The 23413-nt window shown below is 51.4% G+C and overlaps 1 protein-coding gene across 1 annotated transcript in view; it reads left to right on the top strand.

Annotated features, from left to right (window-relative positions):
* Positions 1 to 23413, top strand: part of LOC121284874 (cysteine-rich hydrophobic domain-containing protein 2) — an 87132-nt gene that overhangs the window by 18614 nt on the left and 45105 nt on the right. The window lies entirely within an intron of this gene.

The following is a 23413-nucleotide window of genomic DNA, read 5'->3' as shown; positions in this document are numbered from 1 at the left end:
GGAAAAAAAATCATCCTCAGCTCCTCCCTCCTAGTTGCTGTATAGTGACACCTTCTGGAAGTATGAATGTTGGTTGAGAACAGGTTTAGGCTCAACTTTGAAGCATGTTGATTGCGAGGGGAAGGCAAGACCACTGGTGACCAGAGAATTTACTTGAACCAGTGAAGATTTTGTTTAGCTTCCTCGAATCTTCATATAAAATGAACCTTTTGTGTTCTTAGGACTAGGCAGCGATGGAGAAGATTCCTTTTTTGGTATCTTGGAACATCATCTGTAAATGATCCTGAATTTTAGAAGTTCATTACAAAGCAGATACATTTTACACTAGCAGATATATCCAAATTGTAATCGCACATGCTCAGGAAAGATAAAAATTGAACAGGAGAAAAAATTCTGAGAAATGATTCAGAGCCTCGCACTTTGTTTTTCTTCGAATGCAAGTATATTCATCGCACAGAGTTCCAGACTAATTTTTAATGTTCTATGTTTGACCACTGGCTCTATTTTTAGCACTTAATCTCTCAACAATATATTTAAGCAATCATGAGCAAAACCACACCAGCATTTGCTTTGTCCTACCTCATTTCTATTCTAAATTGGCCCTATACAATGCTATTTCTTCAAAAATAGCACAACACAATGGAAACAAATATCCTTAAATTTGCTCATTTTTCATCCTTTGATACTGGATGGTTTAAAGCTAGATCTTTTGAGTAGATATTTTGTCACTGGCAGCAACTTTATGGGAAAAGGTCATTATTTTCAGTGTTCTAAACTTTCTAAATGTATTTTTGTGAATTCTACCCTTGCCATCTTTCAGAGTTAAAAAATTTTGATTTTTTTTCATGGTGTCAGCTGATGCCTATGGTTGAGAGTGCAATGCCCCTGGCAGCTAATCATAGGGAAGTGGCAAAAGCCACCTACTACCCTTTAATTTTCCCACCCTGATTTGAAAGGCATGCAGCTTCCATTTTGTTGTCTTTTTTCCAATGCAGCTTGGTCAAAAACTGCATGTGTCTGACCCTATTAAGTTTCAAGCTGGAGGTTTTTGACAACATACAGAATTATAATGAAACTACTGTAGATACTGGGAATCTGAAATAAAAACAGAAAATGCTGGACAATCTCAGCAGTTCTGGTAGCATCTGTGGAGAGAGAAACAGAGTTGACATTTTGAATCCAATATGACTCTTCTACAGAATTATAATACCATTTCTAAATATTACTCTGTCTAGGATATAATTCTCCTTATATTGAATTAATGAATATATGTAAATATGACTCTTTCCAACAGCAAAGTAAATCAAGAGGCAATATTTGTAAAAACAGATTTCACTGCCCTAACTCTGATATAATCTATGTAATTTGAAGCTTATTTCTCTTCCCTGGCAATGATGGGTTCTGAAGATTCTTGAGTATTACTGTGAAGTTTTCGATCAAACTGAAATCGTGAGAACAATAATATGAGGGCGTGAAGTGATTTTGAGTGCAGGATGATTTGTTTAAATGCACTGCCCCTTTTTTGTTTGCATGGCTCTACATCCACAGTAACTTAAAAGGGCCAACTTTTGTGGCCTGCAGCAACTTGGAGGTTGCTGCGCAGCTGCACAGGTTAGAGGGAACATTGGTGCTAGTTCATTTAAATTAGGATTTAGCTGTGAAATTCAGGGATTTATGGCATTACAATCTGGTTCATTAAAGGCCAAAATCAACCCTTTGCAACTGTGGTTACTACGAAATTTGCACTCTGTACTGCAGTAAATTCTTCACAACAACAAATTGCATGTGTAGTGCCTTTAACACAGTAAAACATCCCAAGACACATGGGAGGTATTAGGACAGATGACCAAAAGCTTCTTCATAAAGGTGCACCTCAGAGGAGGAAAGAGAAATGGAGAGGCAGAGAGACTTTGGGAGGGAATCCTAGACCTTGGGATCTTGCAACTGAAGGCACAGTCACCGATGGTGGAGTGATTTAAAGTTGGGGATGTGCAAGAGGCCAGAATTGGAGGAACAAAGATAGCTTGGAGGGGTATAGGGCTAGAGGAGTTTTTTATTATTCATGGGATGCTAGGCCAGCATTTATTACCCATCCCTAATTGCCCTTGTTCAGAGAGCATTTAAGAGTCAATCACATTGCAGTCAGTTTGGAGGCACATGTAGGTCAGACAGCAGATTTCATTCCCCTAAAGTAAGTTAGTCAACCAGATGGGTTTTTACGACAATTGGCAATGATTTCATGGTCATCGTCAGACTTTTAATTCCAGATTTTTATTGAATTAAAATTTCACTATCTGCCGTTGTGGGATTTGAACCTAGATCCCCCGGAGCAATACACTGGGTCACTGTATTACTAGTCAGCGACAATACCACTACGCCATCGCCTACCCCAGTCACAGAGATATGGAGGGGAGAGGCCATGAAGGGCTTTAAAAAGTACTGATAGTGACGAGAATGTAATGTGGTGAGGAAAGTCACTTCCTGCCTGCTGCACAAAATTATTCTGCAAACTTGTGTTTCAGTTAGAGGAGGGAGAGGTGGCGGTATAGTGGTACTGCCACTGGACTAGTAATCCAGAGATGAAGGGTAATGCTCTGGAGATCCAAGTTCAAATCCACCAAGCTGGTGGAATTTGAATTCAATAAATATCTGGAATTACAAGCATGAAACCATTAATTGTTATAAAAACCCAACTGGCTCACTAGTGTCCTTTAGCGAAGAAATTCCTTACCTGGTGTGGCCTACATGTGACTCCAGACCCACAGCAATGTAGTTGACACTTATATGCCCTCTGAAATGGCCTAGCAAGATACTCAGTTGTATCAAACCATTAAAAACCAGATGGACCAACCGGCACCAACCTAGTCACTGGCAATGACAATGTCAAACTCACTTGTGTCAACCTTGCAAAGTCGCCCTTACTAACATCTGGAGGCTTGTGCCAAAATTAGAAGAGCTGTCTCACAGACTAGTCAAGCAACAGCCTGACATAATCATTCTCATGGAATCATACCTTACAGATAATGTCCCAGACACCACATTACTATCCCTGAGCATGTGCTGTCCCTTGCCAGGACAGACCCAGCAGAGGTGATGGCACATTGGAAGGGAGTTGCCGGTGATGAATTAGTACTGCTCCATGTTGAACACCACTTAGAGGAAGCACCGAGGGTGGCAAGGGTGCAGAATGTACTCTTGGTGGGGGACTTAAATGTCTATCGCCAAGAGTGGCTCAGTAGCCCCAGTATGGACTGAGCCCTAAAGGACATAGCTGCTCTACTGAGAAAGACATACTTGATCTCACCCTCACCAGCCTATCTGCTGCAGATGCATCTGCCCATGACAGTATCGGTAGGAGTGACAAATGCACAGTCCTTGTGGAGACAAAGTCCCATCTTCACATTGATGATGCCCTCTGTCTGCCACCATGCTAAATGGGATAGATTTCAAACAAATCTAGTAACGCAAGACTTGGCAGCCAGGTGCTGTGGGCCATCAGCAGCCGAATCATACTCAACCACAATGTGTAACCTCATGGCCTGGCATACTCCCCTCTCTACCATTATCACCAAGCCAGGGATTCAATGAAGAGTGCAGGAGGTAATGCCAGGAGCCGCACCAAGCATACCTAAAAATGAGATGTTGACCTGGTGAAGCTACAACGCAGGCCTACTTGCGTGCCAAACGAAATGAGCAGTAAGTGATAGAGCTGAGCGATTCCACAACCAACCACTGCATCGGATCTAAACTCTGCAGTCTTGCCACATCCAGTCATGAATGGTGGTGGACAAGTAAACAACTCACTGGAAGGAGGCGCTCCACAAATATCCTCATCCTCAGTCATGGGGGAGCCCAGCACATCAGCGCAAAAGATAAGGATCAAGCATTTGCAACAATCTTCAGCCCGAAGTGCCAAGTGAATGATAAATATCTGTCCCCTCCGGAGGTTACCAGCATTAGAGATGTCTTCAGTAAATTTGATTCACTCCATGTGATCAAGAAACAGCTGAAGGTACTGGTTACTGCAAAGGCTATGGGTCTTGATAATATTCCAGCAACAATACTGAAGGTTTATGCTCCAGAACTTGCCATGCCCCTAGCCAAGCTGTTCCAGTACAGCTGCAACACTGGCAACGTGGAAAATTACCCAGATATGCCTTGTACAGAAAAAGCAGGACAAATCCAACCCGGCCAGTTACCGCCCCGTCAGCCTACTCTCAATAATCAGTAAAGTGATGGAAGGGGTCATCAAGTGATATCAAGTGGCACTTGCTTACCAATAACCTGCTCGCTGATGCTCAGTTTGGGTTCTACCAGGGCCCCATAACTCCTGACCTCATTATAGCCTTGGTTCAAACATGGACAAAAGAGCCGAACCCCAGAGGTGAAGTGAGAGTGACTCCCCTTGACACCAAGGCAGCATTTGACAGAGTGTGGCATCAGGGAGCTCTAGCAAAACTGGAGTTGATGGGAATTGGGGAAAACTCTCCACTGGTTGGAGTCATACTGAGCACAAAGGAAGATGACTGTGGTTGTTGGAGGTCAACCGTCTCAGTTTCAGGACATCACTGCAGGAGTTCCTCAGGATGGTGCTAGGCCCAACCATCTCCAGCTGCTTCTTCAGTGCCCTTCCTTCTATCATAAGGTCAGAAGTGGGGATGTTCACTGATGATTGCACAAAATGTTCAGCACTATCCACAACTCCTCAGATGCTGAAGCAGTCCTTGCCCAAATGCAGCAAAACCTGGACAATATCCAGGCTTGGGCTGATAAGTGGCAAGTAACATTCATGCTGTGCCAGGCAATGACCACCTCCAACAGGAGAGAATCTAATCATTGCCCTTGATATTATTGGCATTACCATCGCTGAATCCCCCACTATCAACATCCTGGGGGTTACCATTGACCAGAAACTGAACTGGACTAGCTATATAAATACTGTGGCTATAGCAGCAGGTTAGAGGCTAGGAATCCTGCGGTGAGTAACTCACCTCCAGACTCCCCAAACCCTGTCCACCATCTACAAGGCATAGGTTGGAAGTGTGATTGAATACTTTCAGCTTGCTTGGATGAGTGCAGCTCCAACAACAGTCAAGAAGCTGGACACCATCCAGGACAAAGCAGCCCACTTGATTGGCACCCCATCCAAAAACATTCGCTCCCTCCAACACAGACACACAGTGGCAACAGTGTGTACCATCTACAAGATGCATTGCAGGAACTCGCCAAGGCTTCATCAGCAGCACCTTCCAAACCCATGACTGCTTCCATCTAGAAGGACAAGGGCAGCAAACACATGGAAGCATCACCACCGGAATGCCCCCCCCCAGCCCCCAAGCCACTTGCCGTCCTGACTTGGAAGTATATTGTCATCTCTTCACTATCTCTGGGTCAAAACCCTGGAACTCCTTCCTAACAGCACTGTGGGTGTGTCTGCAGGATATGGACTGCAGAGGTTTAAGAAGGCAACACTTCTCAGGGGCAGTTGGGGATGATCAGTAAATGGTGGCCTAGCCAGTGATGCCCACACCCCAAGCACCCTGGACCACTACTGTACTGTGAAATGTGTTACAATCAGGTGAGGAGGGGTCGAATGGCTCCCATCTTTTCCCTCTCCTCGTTTGACCCCAATCGGTTTCTTCAAAAAGGATATACTTGCCAAGTAAGTTAGGTTTAAATACTTACCTGCTGTAATCATAAAAGAACCAATCAGACAGGTCTTCTTGAGTTTAACAAATAGTTTATTTTTATTATAATTGAACTGATCTAAGCAAAATAATAAAATAGGCTCTGACTTTCCCGTGTGCGCGTACACACACTCTTGAAGTTCACACACGCATACCAATAGATTACAGCTTGGGGAAGGATAGATTTGCCAACTGAGTCCAGGGAAGTAAAAGGGATATATAGTATGCCATTTGGTGACTTGGCTGGTTTCAGGCTGAATTCTGTGCTCTTATGACATTCCTTCCATGGGTCCCAATTTAAAGATATAGATGGCTGATTTGGTTGTTCTGATGATGATAGTATTGGGTTAATTTCCTTCAAGATGTCTCTGTCTGCAAAAGAGGGTTCCCTGGGTGGTCACAGTCGGCAAACAGGGCTCGAAGCTTGCAAGGTTGGTTGGATTGTGCAGCAGGAAGGAGGAACCCCACTCGGGTCTTCACTCTTTAGCATCTCAGCTGCTTGCTCTCTTAATGCAGAGAAAGCAGAAGTTTAAGCATACACAGGGAGGAGCTGTCACATGATCTTCACCCAGTGATTCAAACATAGTTGTGACTTGTGCATGTCCCCTTGTAACTTAAGTCAGTTCATGTTTGGGAATCTTCTCTCTCAGCCAGTGTCCCATTATTCAAGTGATTGGGTTTAGCACATTCCCACTATGGTTTGATGAGTTCATGTCTGGGAACCCCTTGTTGAATATCGTGGGTGATTGCCTTGATACCTTGCTAATGGGGACAGGATATGTGACTCAGTTGTATTCTCCTCAGGCCATTATCCTCAGGTCTTTGCAGATATGGTATTTCCATCTCAATGGATTGGAATGTGGAAGATTCCGTGATGTAAATTGGGTAGCCATTTTTGCGAGCTCAAGTTTCACTTTTAGTCAGTGTTTAAAAAGGTCTTTGGATTAAAAATCATTATTTGGCATAAAGCATGTTTTTGTGACATGTGGTTGAGCACGAGTTATTTCTCAAGGATCTTCATGTTGTCAGTTACTATTAATGATGGTGCTTTCAGGGGAATCGTGTCAACCAGAATTGAGGTGCTTCTCTTTACTGTGCAGAAGAATGGTAATTTGTTGCCTAGCCTTACCTCCTACCACCTGAGGAATTTTTCCATCCAGACTATATTTTATAGACAGTCAGTGAGAAACTGGATAAAGCAGATAGTTGCTTTGTACTGAGCTCCTAAAATTCAGGACCATTATAGATGAGGTGCCAAGATGCACATTAAGGAATATTATGCCTAGTCCTAAAAACACAGGTTGGTTGTTTCATACAAAGATTTGAGAAAGCTGAACAAAATCCTCAAAAAGAAAGACATTCTCAAAATGGTTGCCTTGTATCACCTGATTAGTCTGCAGGACTAATTAGGGGCTGATCTGGCAACTAATGGTCAAAGTATAACTAGAACCTCAAAAGTTATGACAATAGTGAACAAGTAGTGCAAAAGCATAGCCTAGTACAGAACTGATAACTGTCCACATGACTGGACAGGATTCAGCCCATGACTTGGCATGATATTCAAGTCCCTGTCTGAGATAGCGTATTTGTCAGAAGTTTACCAAATACGCTTGCAGTAAATGGCACCGGTGCTCTCTGCCTCAGTAAACATAATATATTTGGGAGCAATATCTTAACATTATCAAGAGAGGAAGTTAAAGAGAATGTGTAGTTCCCTAGTTGTATAACATCAACTGCCTATGGTCCGTGCAGCAAAGCTTTCAAACAGAATTTTCATCTAAAGAGGCTAATGTATGTGTCTGCTAGCAGAATGAATATCTTCGAGGAAACAAAGGCCCATTTTTCAGTATAAATAATACTGAGGCTATCAGTGCTCACCTTTACTAAGAAATAAATCACAAAATATCTTCTGGCATCTGCACATGCACAGCTAAATACACAAATCATGAAGTTGCCGTTTGAGATGTCCTCAAGATATTTCATGCTAACACTAGTATCTCACTGAGAGTCTCATCATAGAAGAGCATGAATTTGTGGTCCTTGCCCAACTGATACCCACTGAACACAACAGAAAAAGTTGGGACTTGTCCATTCAAGTATAAGTGAATTTCTAACAGCATGATGAGTCTGTAAGTGCTGCCAATCAATCCCTTTGGCATTGAAAATTTACTTTTGAAAGCTGGTGTCTCATACCTCAGATTGTAATTATTGTTGGAAATTAAAATAGAATTTTTTGAAGCTTTCTCTCTCTCTCTCTCTCTCATTCTCTCTCTCTCGTGCGCATGCACGTGCTCTCTCACGTGCACGTGGCCTCTCTTGCGCGTACACGCGCTCTCTCTCGTGCACGCGCACTCTCGCTCTCTCTCTCGTGCACGCGCACTCTCTCTCGTGCGCGCGCTCTCTCTCGTGCGCGTGCTCTCTCTCGTGCGCGTGCTCTCTCTCTCGTGCGCGCGCTCTCTCTCTCGTGCGCGCGCTCTCTCGTGCGCGCGCTCTCTCTCGTGCGCGCGCTCTCTCTCGCGCGCGCGCTCTCTCTCTCGTGCGCGCGCTCTCTCTCTCGTGCGCGCGCTCTCTCTCGTGCGTGCGCTCTCTCTCTCTCGTGCGCGCGCTCTCTCTCTCTCGTGCGCGCACTCTCTCTCTCTCGTGCGCGCGCTCTCTCTCTCGCGTGCGCGCTCGCTCTCTCCCGCAGGCTCTCGCTCACGTGCAAACGCTCTCTCGCTCGCGTGCAAACGCTCTCTCGCTCGCGTGCAAACGCTCTCTTGCTCGCGTGCAAACGCTCTCTCGCTCGCGTGCAAACGCTCTCTCGCTCACGTGCAAACGCGCTCCCCCTCCCGCGCGCGCGCGCCCACTATCTCTCCCGCACTCTCTCTCTCTCTCCCGCACTCTCTCTCTCTCCCGCACTCTCTCTCTCTCCCGCACTCTCTCTCTCTCCCGCACTCTCTCTCTCTCCCGCACTCTCTCTCTCTCGCCCGCACTCTCTCTCTCTCGTCCGCACTCTCTCTCTCTCGTCCGCACTCTCTCTCTCTCGTCCGCACTCTCTCTCTCTCGCCCGCACTCTATCTCTCTCGCCCGCACTCTCTCTCTCTCGCCCGCACTCTCTCTCTCTCGCCCGCACTCTCTCTCTCTCGCCCGCACTCTCTCTCTCTCGCCCGCACTCTCTCTCTCGCCCGCACTCTCTCTCTCGCCCGCACTCTCTCTCTCTCGCCCGCACTCTCTCTCTCTCGCCCGCACTCTCTCTCTCTCGCCCGCACTCTCTCTCTCTCGCCCGCACTCTCTCTCTCTCGCCCGCACTCTCTCTCTCTCGCCCGCACTCTCTCTCTCTCGCCCGCACTCTCTCTCTCTCGCCCGCACTCTCTCTCTCTCGCCCGCACTCTCTCTCTCTCGCCCGCACTCTCTCTCTCTCGCCCGCACTCTCTCTCTCTCGCCCGCACTCTCTCTCTCTCGCCCGCACTCTCTCTCTCTCGCCCGCACTCTCTCTCTCTCGCCCGCACTCTCTCTCTCTCGCCCGCACTCACTCTCTCTCTCGCCCGCACTCACTCTCTCTCGCCCGCACTCACTCTCTCTCGCCCGCACTCACTCTCTCTCGCCCGCACTCACTCTCTCTCGCCCGCACTCACTCTCTCTCGCCCGCACTCACTCTCTCTCGCCCGGACTCTCTCGCCCGCTCTCTCTCTCTCGCCCGCTCTCTCTCTCTCGCCCGCTCTCTCTCTCTCGCCCGCTCTCTCTCTCTCGCCCGCTCTCTCTCTCTCGCCCGCTCTCTCTCTCTCGCCCGCTCTCTCTCTCTCGCCCGCTCTCTCTCTCTCGCCCGCTCTCTCTCTCTCGCCCGCTCTCTCTCTCTCGCCCGCTCTCTCTCTCTCGCCCGCTCTCTCTCTCTCGCCCGCTCTCTCTCTCGCCCGCTCTCTCTCTCTCGCCCGCACTCTCTCTCTCTCGCCCGCACTCTCTCTCTTGCCCGCACTCTCTTGCCCGCACTCTCTTTCCCGCTCTCTCTCTCTCGCCCGCTCTCTCTCTCTCGCCCGCTCTCTCTCTCTCGCCCGCTCTCTCTCTCTCGCCCGCTCTCTCTCTCTCGCCCGCTCTCTCTCTCTCGCCCGCTCTCTCTCTCTCGCCCGCTCTCTCTCTCTCGCCCGCTCTCTCTCTCTCGCCCGCTCTCTCTCTCTCGCCCGCTCTCTCTCTCTCGCCCGCTCTCTCTCTCTCGCCCGCTCTCTCTCTCTCGCCCGCTCTCTCTCTCTCGCCCGCTCTCTCTCTCTCGCCCGCTCTCGCTCTCTCGCCCGCTCTCGCTCTCTCGCCTGCACTCTCTCTCTCTCGCCCGCACTCTCTCTCTTGCCCGCACTCTCTTGCCCGCACTCTCTTTCTCGCCCGCTCTCTCTCGCGCGCCCTCTCTCTTGCGCGCCCTCTCTCTTGCGCGCCCTCTCTCGTCCTCGCGCGCCCTCTCTCGTCCTCGCGCGCCCTCTCTCGTCCTCGCGCGCCCTCTCTCGTCCTCGCGCGCCCTCTCTCGTCCTCGCGCGCCCTCTCTCGTCCTCGCGCGCCCTCTCTCGTCCTCGCGCGCCCTCTCTCGTCCTCGCTCGCCCTCTCTCGTCCTCTCTCGCCCTCTCTCGCACTCTCTCGCCCTCGCTCGCCCTCGCTCGCCCTCGCTCGCCCTCGCTCGCCCTCGCTCGCCCTCGCTCGCCCTCTCTCGCCCTCTCTCGCCCTCTCTCGCCCTCTCTCGCCCTCTCTCGCCCTCTCTCGCCCTCTCTCGCCCTCGCTCGCCCTCGCTCGCCCTCGCTCGCCCTCGCTCGCCCTCGCTCGCCCTCGCTCGCCCTCGCTCGCCCTCGCTCGCCCTCGCTCGCCCTCGCTCGCCCTCGCTCGCCCTCTCTCGTCACTCTCTCGTCACTCTCTCGCTCTCATTCTCACTCATTCTCACACTCACATTCTCACTCTCTCTCATTCTCACTCTCTCTCACTCTCATTCTCACTCTCTCATTCTCACTCTCTCATTCTCACTCTCTCATTCTCACTCTCTCATTCTCACTCTCACATTCTCACTCTCACATTCTCACTCTCTCATTCTCACTCTCTCATTCTCACTCTCTCATTCTCACTCTCTCATTCTCCCTCTCTCATTCTCCCTCTCTCATTCTCCCTCTCTTTCTCACTCTAGCATTCTCACTCTCTCATTCTCTCACTCTCATTCTCACTCATTCTCACTCATTCTCATTCTCACTTTCTCATTCTCACACTCTCATTCTCACTCATTCTCACTCTCATTCTGACTCTCTCATTCTGACTCTCTCATTCTCATCTCTCATTCTCACTCTATCATTCTCACTCTATCATTCTCACTCTCTCATTCTCACTCTCTCTTTCTCACTCTATCATTCTCACTCTATCATTCTCACTCTATCATTCTCACTCTATCATTCTCACTCTATCATTCTCACTCTATCATTCTCACTCTATCATTCTCACTCTATCATTCTCACTCTATCATTCTCACTCTATCATTCTCACTCTATCATTCTCACTCTATCATTCTCACTCTCTCATTCTCACTCTCTCATTCTCACTCTCTCATTCTCACTCTCTCATTCTCACTCTCTCATTCTCACTCTCTCATTCTCACTCTCTCATTCTCACTCTCTCATTCTCACTCTCTCATTCTCACTCTCTCATTCTCACTCTCTCATTCTCACTCTCTCATTCTCACTCTCTCATTCTCACTCTCTCATTCTCACTCTCTCATTCTCACTCTCTCATTCTCACTCTCTCATTCTCACTCTCTCATTCTCACTCTCTCATTCTCACTCTCTCATTCTCACTCTCATTCTCACTCTCTCATTCTCACTCTCTCATTCTCACTCTCTCATTCTCACTCTCTCATTCTCACTCTCTCATTCTCACTCTCTCATTCTCACTCTCTCATTCTCACTCTCTCATTCTCACTCTCTCATTCTCACTCTCTCATTCTCACTCTCTCATTCTCACTCTCTCATTCTCACTCTCTCATTCTCACTCATTCTCTCTCATTCTCTCTCTCTCATTCTCACTCTCTCATTCTCACTCTCTCATTCTCACTCTCTCATTCTCACTCTCTCATTCTCACTCTCTCATTCTCACTCTCTCATTCTCACTCTCTCATTCTCACTCTCTCATTCTCACTCATTCTCACTCATTCTCACTCATTCTCATTCTCACTTTCTCATTCTCACTTTCTCATTCTCACTTTCTCATTCTCACTTTCTCATTCTCACTTTCTCATTCTCACTTTCTCATTCTCACTTTCTCATTCTCACTTTCTCATTCTCACTTTCTCATTCTCACTCATTCTCACTCTCATTCTGACTCTCTCATTCTGACTCTCTCATTCTCATCTCTCATTCTCATCTCTCATTCTCATCTCTCATTCTCATCTCTCATTCTCATCTCTCATTCTCATCTCTCATTCTCACTCTCTCATTCTCACTCTCTCATTCTCACTGTCTCATTCTCCTCTTTCTCACTCTCTCATTCTCACTCTCTCATTCTCACTCTCTCATTCTCACTCTCATTCTCACTCTCTCATTCTCACTCTCTCATTCTCACTCTCTCATTCTCACTCTCTCATTCTCACTCTCTCATTCTCACTCTCTCATTCTCACTCTCTCATTCTCACTCTCTCATTCTCACTCCCTCTCATTCTCACTCCCTCTCATTCTCACTCCCTCTCATTCTCACTCCCTCTCATTCTCACTCCCTCTCATTCTCACTCCCTCTCATTCTCACTCCCTCTCATTCTCACTCCCTCTCATTCTCCCTCTCTTTCTCACTCTAGCATTCTCACTCTCTCATTCTCTCACTCTCATTCTCACTCATTCTCACTCATTCTCATTCTCACTTTCTCATTCTCACTTTCTCATTCTCACACTCTCATTCTCACTCATTCTCACTCTCATTCTGACTCTCTCATTCTGACTCTCTCATTCTCATCTCTCATTCTCACTCTCTCATTCTCCCTCTCTCATTCTCCCTCTCTCTTTCTCACTCTATCATTCTCACTCTATCATTCTCACTCTATCATTCTCACTCTATCATTCTCACTCTATCATTCTCACTCTATCATTCTCACTCTATCATTCTCACTCTATCATTCTCACTCTATCATTCTCACTCTATCATTCTCACTCTATCATTCTCACTCTATCATTCTCACTCTATCATTCTCACTCTATCATTCTCACTCTATCATTCTCACTCTATCATTCTCACTCTATCATTCTCACTCTATCATTCTCACTCTATCATTCTCACTCTATCATTCTCACTCTATCATTCTCACTCTATCATTCTCACTCTATCATTCTCACTCTCTCATTCTCACTCTCTCATTCTCACTCTCTCATTCTCACTCTCTCATTCTCACTCTCTCATTCTCACTCTCTCATTCTCACTCTCTCATTCTCACTCTCTCATTCTCACTCTCTCATTCTCACTCTCTCATTCTCACTCTCTCATTCTCACTCTCTCATTCTCACTCTCTCATTCTCACTCTCTCATTCTCACTCTCTCATTCTCACTCTCTCATTCTCACTCTCTCATTCTCACTCTCTCATTCTCACTCTCTCATTCTCACTCTCTCATTCTCACTCTCATTCTCACTCTCATTCTCACTCTCTCATTCTCACTCTCTCATTCTCACTCTCTCATTCTCACTCTCTCATTCTCACTCTCTCATTCTCACTCTCTCATTCTCACTCTCTCATTCTCACTCTCTCATTCTCACTCTCTCATTCTCACTCTCTCATTCTCACTCTCTCATTCTCACTCTCTCATTCTCACTCTCTCATTCTCACTCTCTCATTCTCACTCTCTCATTCTCACTCTCTCATTCTCACTCTCTCATTCTCACTCTCTCATTCTCACTCTCTCATTCTCACTCTCTCATTCTCACTCTCTCATTCTCACTCTCTCATTCTCACTCTCTCATTCTCACTCTCTCATTCTCACTTTCTCATTCTCACTTTCTCATTCTCACTTTCTCATTCTCACTTTCTCATTCTCACTTTCTCATTCTCACTTTCTCATTCTCATCTCTCATTCTCATCTCTCATTCTCATCTCTCATTCTCATCTCTCATTCTCATCTCTCATTCTCATCTCTCATTCTCATCTCTCATTCTCACTCTCTCATTCTCACTCTCTCATTCTCACTCTCTCATTCTCACTCTCTCATTCTCACTCTCTCATTCTCCTCTTTCTCACTCTCTCATTCTCACTCTCTCATTCTCACTCTCTCATTCTCACTCTCTCATTCTCACTCTCTCATTCTCACTCTCTCATTCTCACTCTCATTCTCACTCTCTCATTCTCACTCTCTCATTCTCACTCTCATTCTCACTCTCTCATTCTCACTCTCTCATTCTCACCCTCTCATTCCCACTCCCTCTCATTCCCACTCCCTCTCATTCTCACTCCCTCTCATTCTCACTCCCTCTCATTCTCACTCCCTCTCATTCTCACTCCCTCTCATTCTCACTCCCTCTCATTCTCACTCTCTCATTCTCCCTCTCTTTCTCACTCTAGCATTCTCACTCTCTCATTCTCTCACTCTCATTCTCACTCATTCTCATTCTCACTTTCTCATTCTCACACTCTCATTCTCACTCATTCTCACTCTCATTCTGACTCTCTCATTCTGACTCTCTCATTCTCATCTCTCATTCTCATCTCTCATTCTCATCTCTCATTCTCACTCTCTCATTCTCCCTCTCTCTTTCTCACTCTATCATTCTCACTCTATCATTCTCACTCTATCATTCTCACTCTATCATTCTCACTCTATCATTCTCACTCTCTCATTCTCACTCTCTCATTCTCACTCTCTCATTCTCACTCTCTCATTCTCACTCTCTCATTCTCACTCTCTCATTCTCACTCTCTCATTCTCACTCTCTCATTCTCACTCTCTCATTCTCACTCTCTCATTCTCACTCTCTCATTCTCACTCTCTCATTCTCACTCTCTCATTCTCACTCTCTCATTCTCACTCTCTCATTCTCACTCTCTCATTCTCACTCTCTCATTCACTCTCATTCTCTCTCTCTCATTCACTCTCTCTCATTCACTCTCTCTCATTCTCACTCTCTCATTCTCACTCTCTCATTCTCACTCTCTCATTCTCACTCTCTCATTCTCACTCTCTCATTCTCACTCTCTCATTCTCACTCTCTCATTCTCACTCTCTCATTCTCACTCTCTCATTCTCACTCTCTCATTCTCACTCTCTCATTCTCACTCTCTCATTCTCACTCTCCCATTCTCACTCTCCCATTCTCACTCTCTCATTCTCACTCTCTCATTCTCACTCTCTCATTCTCACTCTCTCATTCTCACTCTCTCATTCTCACCCTCTCATTCTCACCCCCTCTCATTCTCACCCCCTCTCATTCTCACCCCCTCTCATTCTCACCCCCTCTCATTCTCACTCCCTCTCATTCTCACTCCCTCTCATTCTCACTCCCTCTCATTCTCACTCCCTCTCATTCTCACTCCCTCTCATTCTCACTCCCTCTCATTCTCACTCCCTCTCATTCTCACTCCCTCTCATTCTCACTCCCTCTCATTCTCACTCCCTCTCATTCTCACTCTCTTTCTCTCTCTCTCTCTTACACTTGCTTTCTCTTGCTTTCTCATTCTCACTCTTTCTCACTCTCTTTCTCACTCTCTCTTCCCCCCCCTCTTCCCCCCCTCTTCCCCCCCTCTTCCCCCCCTCTCTTTCCCCCCCTTCCCCCCCCCTCTATCCAGCCCCCTCTCTGTCCAGCCCCCTCTCTGTCCAGCCCCCTCTCTGTCCAGCCCCCTCTCTGTCCCGCCCCCTCTCTGTCCCGCCCCCTCTCTGTCCCGCCCCCTCTCTGTCCCGCCCCCTCTCTGTCCCGCCCCCTCTCTGTCCCGCCCCCTCTCTGTCCCGCCCCCTCTCTGTCCCGCCCCCTCTCTGTCCCGCCCCCTCTCTGTCCCGCCCCCTCTCTGTCCCGCCCCCTCTCTGTCCCGCCCCCTCTCTGTCCCGCCCCCTCTCTGTCCCGCCCCCTCTCTGTCCCGCCCCCTCTCTGTCCCGCCCCCTCTCTGTCCCGCCCCCTCTCTGTCCCGCCCCCTCTCTGTCCCGCCCCCTCTCTGTCCCGCCCCCTCTCTGTCCCGCCCCCTCTCTGTCCCGCCCCCTCTCTGTCCCGCCCCCTCTCTGTCCCGCCCCCTCTCTGTCCCGCCCCCTCTCTGTCCCGCCCCCTCTCTGTCCCGCCCCCTCTCTGTCCCGCCCCCTCTCTGTCCCGCCCCCTCTCTGTCCCGCCCCCTCTCTGTCCCGCCCCCTCTCTGTCCCGCCCCCTCTCTGTCCCGCCCCCTCTCTGTCCCGCCCCCTCTCTGTCCCGCCCCCTCTCTGTCCCGCCCCCTCTCTGTCCCGCCCCCTCTCTGTCCCGCCCCCTCTCTGTCCCGCCCCCTCTCTGTCCCGCCCCCTCTCTGTCCCGCCCCCTCTCTGTCCCGCCCCCTCTCTGTCCCGCCCCCTCTCTGTCCCGCCCCCTCTCTGTCCCGCCCCCTCTCTGTCCCGCCCCCTCTCTGTCCCGCCCCCTCTCTGTCCCGCCCCCTCTCTGTCCCGCCCCCTCTCTGTCCCGCCCCCTCTCTGTCCCGCCCCCTCTCTGTCCCGCCCCCTCTCTGTCCCGCCCCCTCTCTGTCCCGCCCCCTCTCTGTCCCGCCCCCTCTCTGTCCCGCCCCCTCTCTGTCCCGCCCCCTCTCTGTCCCGCCCCCTCTCTGTCCCGCCCCCTCTCTGTCCCGCCCCCTCTCTGTCCCGCCCCCTCTCTGTCCCGCCCCCTCTCTGTCCCGCCCCCTCTCTGTCCCGCCCCCTCTCTGTCCCGCCCCCTCTCTGTCCCGCCCCCTCTCTGTCCCGCCCCCTCTCTGTCCCGCCCCCTCTCTGTCCCGCCCCCTCTCTGTCCCGCCCCCTCTCTGTCCCGCCCCCTCTCTGTCCCGCCCCCTCTCTGTCCCGCCCCCTCTCTGTCCCGCCCCCTCTCTGTCCCGCCCCCTCTCTGTCCCGCCCCCTCTCTGTCCCGCCCCCTCTCTGTCCCGCCCCCTCTCTGTCCCGCCCCCTCTCTGTCCCGCCCCCTCTCTGTCCCGCCCCCTCTCTGTCCCGCCCCCTCTCTGTCCCGCCCCCTCTCTGTCCCGCCCCCTCTCTGTCCCGCCCCCTCTCTGTCCCGCCCCCTCTCTGTCCCGCCCCCTCTCTGTCCCGCCCCCTCTCTGTCCCGCCCCCTCTCTGTCCCGCCCCCTCTCTGTCCCGCCCCCTCTCTGTCCCGCCCCCTCTCTGTCCCGCCCCCTCTCTGTCCCGCCCCCTCTCTGTCCCGCCCCCTCTCTGTCCCGCCCCCTCTCTGTCCCGCCCCCTCTCTGTCCCGCCCCCTCTCTGTCCCGCCCCCTCTCTGTCCCGCCCCCTCTCTGTCCCGCCCCCTCTCTGTCCCGCCCCCTCTCTGTCCCGCCCCCTCTCTGTCCCCGCCCCCTCTCTGTCCCGCCCCCTCTCTGTCCCGCCCCCTCTCTGTCCCGCCCCCTCTCTGTCCCGCCCCCTCTCTGTCCCGCCCCCTCTCTGTCCCGCCCCCTCTCTGTCCCGCCCCCTCTCTGTCCCGCCCCCTCTCTGTCCCGCCCCCTCTCTGTCCCGCCCCCTCTCTGTCCCGCCCCCTCTCTGTCCCGCCCCCTCTCTGTCCCGCCCCCTCTCTGTCCCGCCCCCTCTCTGTCCCGCCCCCTCTCTGTCCCGCCCCCTCTCTGTCCCGCCCCCTCTCTGTCCCGCCCCCTCTCTGTCCCGCCCCCTCTCTGTCCCGCCCCCTCTCTGTCCCGCCCCCTCTCTGTCCCGCCCCCTCTCTGTCCCGCCCCCTCTCTGTCCCGCCCCCTCTCTGTCCCGCCCCCTCTCTGTCCCGCCCCCCTCTCTGTCCCGCCCCCTCTCTGTCCCGCCCCCTCTCTGTCCCGCCCCCTCTCTGTCCCGCCCCCTCTCTGTCCCGCCCCCTCTCTGTCCCGCCCCCTCTCTGTCCCGCCCCCTCTCTGTCCCGCCCCCTCTCTGTCCCGCCCCCTCTCTGTCCCGCCCCCTCTCTGTCCCGCCCCCTCTCTGTCCCGCCCCCTCTCTGTCCCGCCCCCTCTCTGTCCCGCCCCCTCTCTGTCCCGCCCCCTCTCTGTCCCGCCCCCTCTCTGTCCCGCCCCCTCTCTGTCCCGCCCCCTCTCTGTCCCGCCCCCTCTCTGTCCCGCCCCCTCTCTGTCCCGCCCCCTCTCTGTCCCGCCCCCTCTCTGTCCCGCCCCCTCTCTGTCCCGCCCCCTCTCTGTCCCGCCCCCTCTCTGTCCCGCCCCCTCTCTGTCCCCGCCCCCTCTCTGTCCCGCCCCCTCTCTGTCCCGCCCCCTCTCTGTCCCGCCCCCTCTCTGTCCCGCCCCCTCTCTGTCCCGCCCCCTCTCTGTCCCGCCCCCTCTCTGTCCCGCCCCCTCTCTGTCCCGCCCCCTCTCTGTCCCGCCCCCTCTCTGTCCCGCCCCCTCTCTGTCCCGCCCCCTCTCTGTCCCGCCCCCTCTCTGTCCCGCCCCCTCTCTGTCCCGCCCCCTCTCTGTCCCGCCCCCTCTCTGTCCCGCCCCCTCTCTGTCCCGCCCCCTCTCTGTCCCGCCCCCTCTCTGTCCCGCCCCCTCTCTGTCCCGCCCCCTCTCTGTCCCGCCCCCTCTCTGTCCCGCCCCCTCTCTGTCCCGCCCCCTCTCTGTCCCGCCCCCTCTCTGTCCCGCCCCCTCTCTGTCCCGCCCCCTCTCTGTCCCGCCCCCTCTCTGTCCCGCCCCCTCTCTGTCCCGCCCCCTCTCTGTCCCGCCCCCTCTCTGTCCCGCCCCCTCTCTGTCCCGCCCCCTCTCTGTCCCCCCCCCTCTCTGTCCCGCCCCCTCTCTGTCCCCCCCCCTCTCTGTCCCGCCCCCTCTCTGTCCCGCCCCCTCTCTGTCCCCCCCCCTCTCTGTCCCCCCCCCTCTCTGTCCCGCCCCCTCTCTGTCCCGCCCCCTCTCTGTCCCGCCCCCCTCTCTGTCCCGCCCCCCTCTCTGTCCCGCCCCCTCTCTGTCCCGCCCCCCTCTCTGTCCCCGCCCCCTCTCTGTCCCGCCCCCTCTCTGTCCCCCCCCCTCTCTGTCCCCCCCCCCTCTCTGTCCCCCCCCCTCTCTGTCCCCCCCCCTCTCTGTCCCCCCCCCCTCTCTGTCCCCCCCCCCCTCTCTGTCCCCCCCCCCTCTCTGTCCCCCCCCCCTCTCTGTCCCCCCCCCCTCTCTGTCCCCCCCCCTCTCTGTCCCCCCCCCCTCTCTGTCCCCCCCCCTCTCTGTCCCCCCCCCTCTCTGTCCCCCCCCCTCTCTGTCCCCCCCCCCCTCTCTGTCCCCCCCCCCCTCTCTGTCCCCCCCCCCTCTCTGTCCCCCCCCCCCTCTCTGTCCCCGCCCCCCCTCTCTGTCCCCCCCCCCCTCTCTGTCCCCCCCCCCCCTCTCTGTCCCCCCCCCCCCTCTCTGTCCCCCCCCCCCTCTCTGTCCCCCCCCCCCTCTCTGTCCCCCCCCCCCTCTCTGTCCCCCCCCCCTCTCTGTCCCGCCCCCCTCTCTGTCCCGCCCCCCTCTCTGTCCCGCCCCCCTCTCTGTCCCGCCCCCTCTCTGTCCCCCCCCCCCTCTCTGTCCCCCCCCCCCTCTCTGTCCCCCCCCCCTCTCTGTCCCCCCCCCCCTCTCTGTCCCCCCCCCTCTCTGTCCCGCCCCCCTCTCTGTCCGTCCCCCTCTCTATCTCCCCCGCCTCTCTATATTTCTCCCTTTCATTCTCTCTCTCTCATTCTCACACTCTCTCTCATTCTCACACTCTCTCTCATTCTCACACTCTCTCTCACTCTCACACTCTCTCTCACTCTCACACTCTCTCTCACTCTCTCACTCTCTCTCATTCTCACACTCTCTCTCATTCTCACACTCTCTCTCATTCTCACACTCTCTCTCATTCTCACACTCTCTCTCATTCTCACACTCTCTCTCATTCTCACACTCTCTCTCATTCTCACACTCTCTCTCATTCTCACACTCTCTCTCATTCTCACACTCTCTCTCATTCTCACACTCTCTCTCATTCTCACACTCTCTCTCATTCTCACACTCTCTCATTCTCACACTCTCACATTCTCAGTCTCTCACATTCTCAGTCTCTCACTCTTACTCTCTCTCATTCTCTCTCTCATTCCCACTCTCTTTCTCATTCCCACTCTCTTTCTCGTTCCCACCTCCTCTCTCAATCTCACTCTCTCTCAATCTCACTCTCTCTCATTCTCTTTCTCATTCTCACTTTCTCTCATTCTCTCTCTCTCTCTCACGCTCACTCTCTCCTTCACACTCTCTCTCCTTCACTCTCTCCTTCACTCTCTCCTTCACTCTCTCTCCTTCACACTCTCTCTCCTTCACACTCTCTCTCCTTCACACTCTCTCCTTCACACTCTCTCCTTCACACTCTCTCCTTCACACTCTCTCCTTCACACTCTCTCCTTCACACTCTCTCCTTCACACTCTCTCCTTCACACTCTCTCCTTCTTTCTCTCTCCTTCACTCTCTCTCCTTCACTCTCTCTCTCATTCTCACTCTCTCTCATTCTCAATCTCTCATTGTCTCTCTCATTCTCACTCTCTCTCGTTTTCACACACTCATTCTCACTCTCTCTCCCTCTCTCTCTCATTCTCACTCTCTCATTCTCACTCTCTCATTCTCACTCTCACTCTCTCATTCTCACACTCTCATTCTCACACTCACTCTCTCTCTTTCTCTATCATTCTCTCTCACTTTCACTCTCTCATTTTCACTCTCATTCTCTCTCTCTCATTCTCACTCTCATTCTCACACTCTCTCATTCTCGCTCTCTCATTCTCGCTCTCTCATTCTCGCTCTCTCATTCTCACTCTCTCATTCTCGCTCTCTCTCATTCTCACTCTCTCTCATTCTCTCTCTCGCTCATTCTCTCTCTCTCTCATTCTCGCTCTCTCTCATTCTCGCTCTCTCTCATTCTCGCTCTCTCTTATTCTCGCTCTCTCTCATTCTCGCTCTCTCTCATTCTCGCTCTCTCTCATTCTCGCTCTCTCTCATTCTCGCTCTCTCTCATTCTCGCTCTCTCTCATTCTCGCTCTCTCTCATTCTCACTCTCTCTCTCATTCTCACTCTCTCTCTCATTCTCACTCGCTCCCGTTCTCGCTCGCTCCGCTCCCGTTCTCGCTCGCTCCGCTCCCGTTCTCGCTCGCTCCCGTTCTCGCTCGCTCCCGTTCTCGCTCGCTCCCGTTCTCGCTCGCTCCCGTTCTCGCTCGCTCCCGTTCTCGCTCGCTCCCGTTCTCGCTCGCTCCCGTTCTCGCTCTCTCGCTCTCTCGCTCTCATTCTCGCTCTCTCGCTCTCATTCTCGCTCTCTCGCTCTCATTCTCGCTCTCTCTCATTCTCGCTCTCTCTCATTCTCGCTCTCTCTCATTCTCGCTCTCTCTCATTCTCGCTCTCTCTCATTCTCGCTCTCTCTCATTCTCGCTCTCTCTCTCTCATTCTCTCTCTCTCATTCTCTCTCTCTCATTCTTGCTCTCATTCTCGCTCTCTCTCACTCTCGCTCTCTCTCACTCTCGCTCTCTCTCACTCTCGCTCTCTCTCACTCTCGCTCTCTCTCACTCTCGCTCTCTCTCACTCTCGCTCTCTCTCACTCTCGCTCTCTCTCACTCTCGCTCTCTCTCACTCTCGCTCTCTCTCACTCTCGCTCTCTCTCCTCTCGCTCTCTCTCCTCTCGCTCTCTCTCACTCTCGCTCTCTCTCATTCTCGCTCTCTCTCATTCTCGCTCTCTCTCATTCTCGCTCTCTCTCATTCTCGCTCTCTCTCATTCTCGCTCTCTCTCTCATCCTCACTCCGCCATCCTCACTCCGCCATCCTCTCTCCGTCTCTCTCTCTCTCGATCTCATCTTCCTTACCATCGCTTTATTTTGCTTTCCGTGCCTGATTTGGAGTTGAATTAATTATGCTAAGCCACGCTTCCTGGTTTAGACAGTGTGCCTTAGTAAGAATTATTCAATCTGGTCCCAGATCCCCGTAGAAGACGCTGTATTGATTTGACTCCAATGGCTGCAAGGTGCAGTGCAAAATCTCAAAATCTGTGGGTCAGTGTAAGGAACAATGAGCAGCATTAATTTGCTCCTGATTTCAAAATACGGGCCACTGTCTTTTAAAAGGCATCTATTTTGAGACTTTGCAGCTTTAGCCATGTGTCCATACATGTAGCTGCCAGAAGGCAGCAGCTTAATGTTCTTCATAATGGGAAGAGCAGTGTCCCATTGAATTATATTTTCATGTCAAACTTCAGCTCTCCACTGATTTATTGCTGTGGGTTGAAGAAGAATGTTAGATAACTTATGTGTAGTGTCTAGAATAGGCATTGCTATTTCCAGCTAAATAACAAATCTTGTACAGTTTTCAACAAAATCTGGATGAATCACCCAAACTTTTATAATCCAACTTTGTAAATTGGGTTATAAATTCCTTCCACGTGAACAGTACTCAGCAGTATTTAAAGTCCAATATGGCTAATATCGTTCTAAACATGGTTTACTCGGAAGAAACCTCAATGGTGGCAAAGCTTTTAGAAACAATAATCTGGGGCAAAATTAAGTCACTTTGACAAATGTGGATTAATTAAGGCACAGATTTGTTAATGGCAAATCATAGTTAACTAACTTGATTGAATTGGTTGATGTGGCTAAAGCAATTGAGGTGCATGTGGACTTCCAAACGGGGATTGATAAAGTTCATAAAATCTTGTCAGTAAAGTTGAAACCCATGAAATAAAAAGAAGTCACAGCATGGGTACAAAGTTCACTGACTGGGAGTAAACAGAAAATAGTGAACAGTTGTTTATAGAATTGGAGCAAGGTATACAATGGGGTTCACCAAGGGTTAGTACTAGAATCACTGCTGTTCTTGATCTATATTAATAACTTATACTTGAGCGGGCAGGGGATAATTTCAAAGCCACGGATGGCACAAAACTTCAAAGTGTAGTGAACAATGAAGAGGATAATGATAGACTTCTAAAGAACATGCTGGTGGAATGGGTGGGCACTTGGCAGAAGCAATTTAACATAAAGTAAAGCAAAGTAATACACTTTAGTAGGAGAAATGAGGAGGAAAATATAAACTAAAGGGCACCATTCTAAAGGGGCTGCAGGAACAGAAAGACCTGGGAGTACATGTGCATAAATCATCCAAGGTGACAGGGAAGGTTGAGAAAGCGGTTAAAAAGGCATATGGGTTCCCGAGCTTTGCAAGTAGAAACATAGAGTACAAGCATAAGGAAGTTATAATGAACATTTATAAAACACGGGTTCAGCCTCAACTGGAATATTGTGTCCATTTCTGGGCACTGCACTTTAGAAAGGATGCGAAGGCTGTAAGGAGGGTGCTGAAAAGATTTACAAGTATGGTTCTGGGGATGAAGGGCCTCAGTTATGTAGAAAGATTGGAGAAACTGGGGTCATTCTCCTTTAAAGGGGATGTTGAGGGTCCTGAACAGAGTAGATAGAGAGAAATTGTTTCCTTTGGCAGAAGGGTTGGAAACCAGAGGACACAGATTTAAAGTGATTGGCAAAAAAATCAAAGGTGACATGAGGTGAAGGTTTTTTATGCAGCAAGTGATTACGATCTAGATTGCACTGCTTGAAAGGGTGCTAGAGGCAGATTCAACTGGTTTTCAAAAGGGAATTGAATAAGTACCTGAAGGGGTGAAAAAATTGCAAGCTACGG

Source organism: Carcharodon carcharias, chromosome 1 (genome assembly GCF_017639515.1).
Source record: "Carcharodon carcharias isolate sCarCar2 chromosome 1, sCarCar2.pri, whole genome shotgun sequence".
In the NCBI taxonomy this organism is placed as follows: Eukaryota; Metazoa; Chordata; class Chondrichthyes; order Lamniformes; family Lamnidae; genus Carcharodon; species Carcharodon carcharias.
This window is presented reverse-complemented; position numbering and strand designations above follow the sequence as displayed.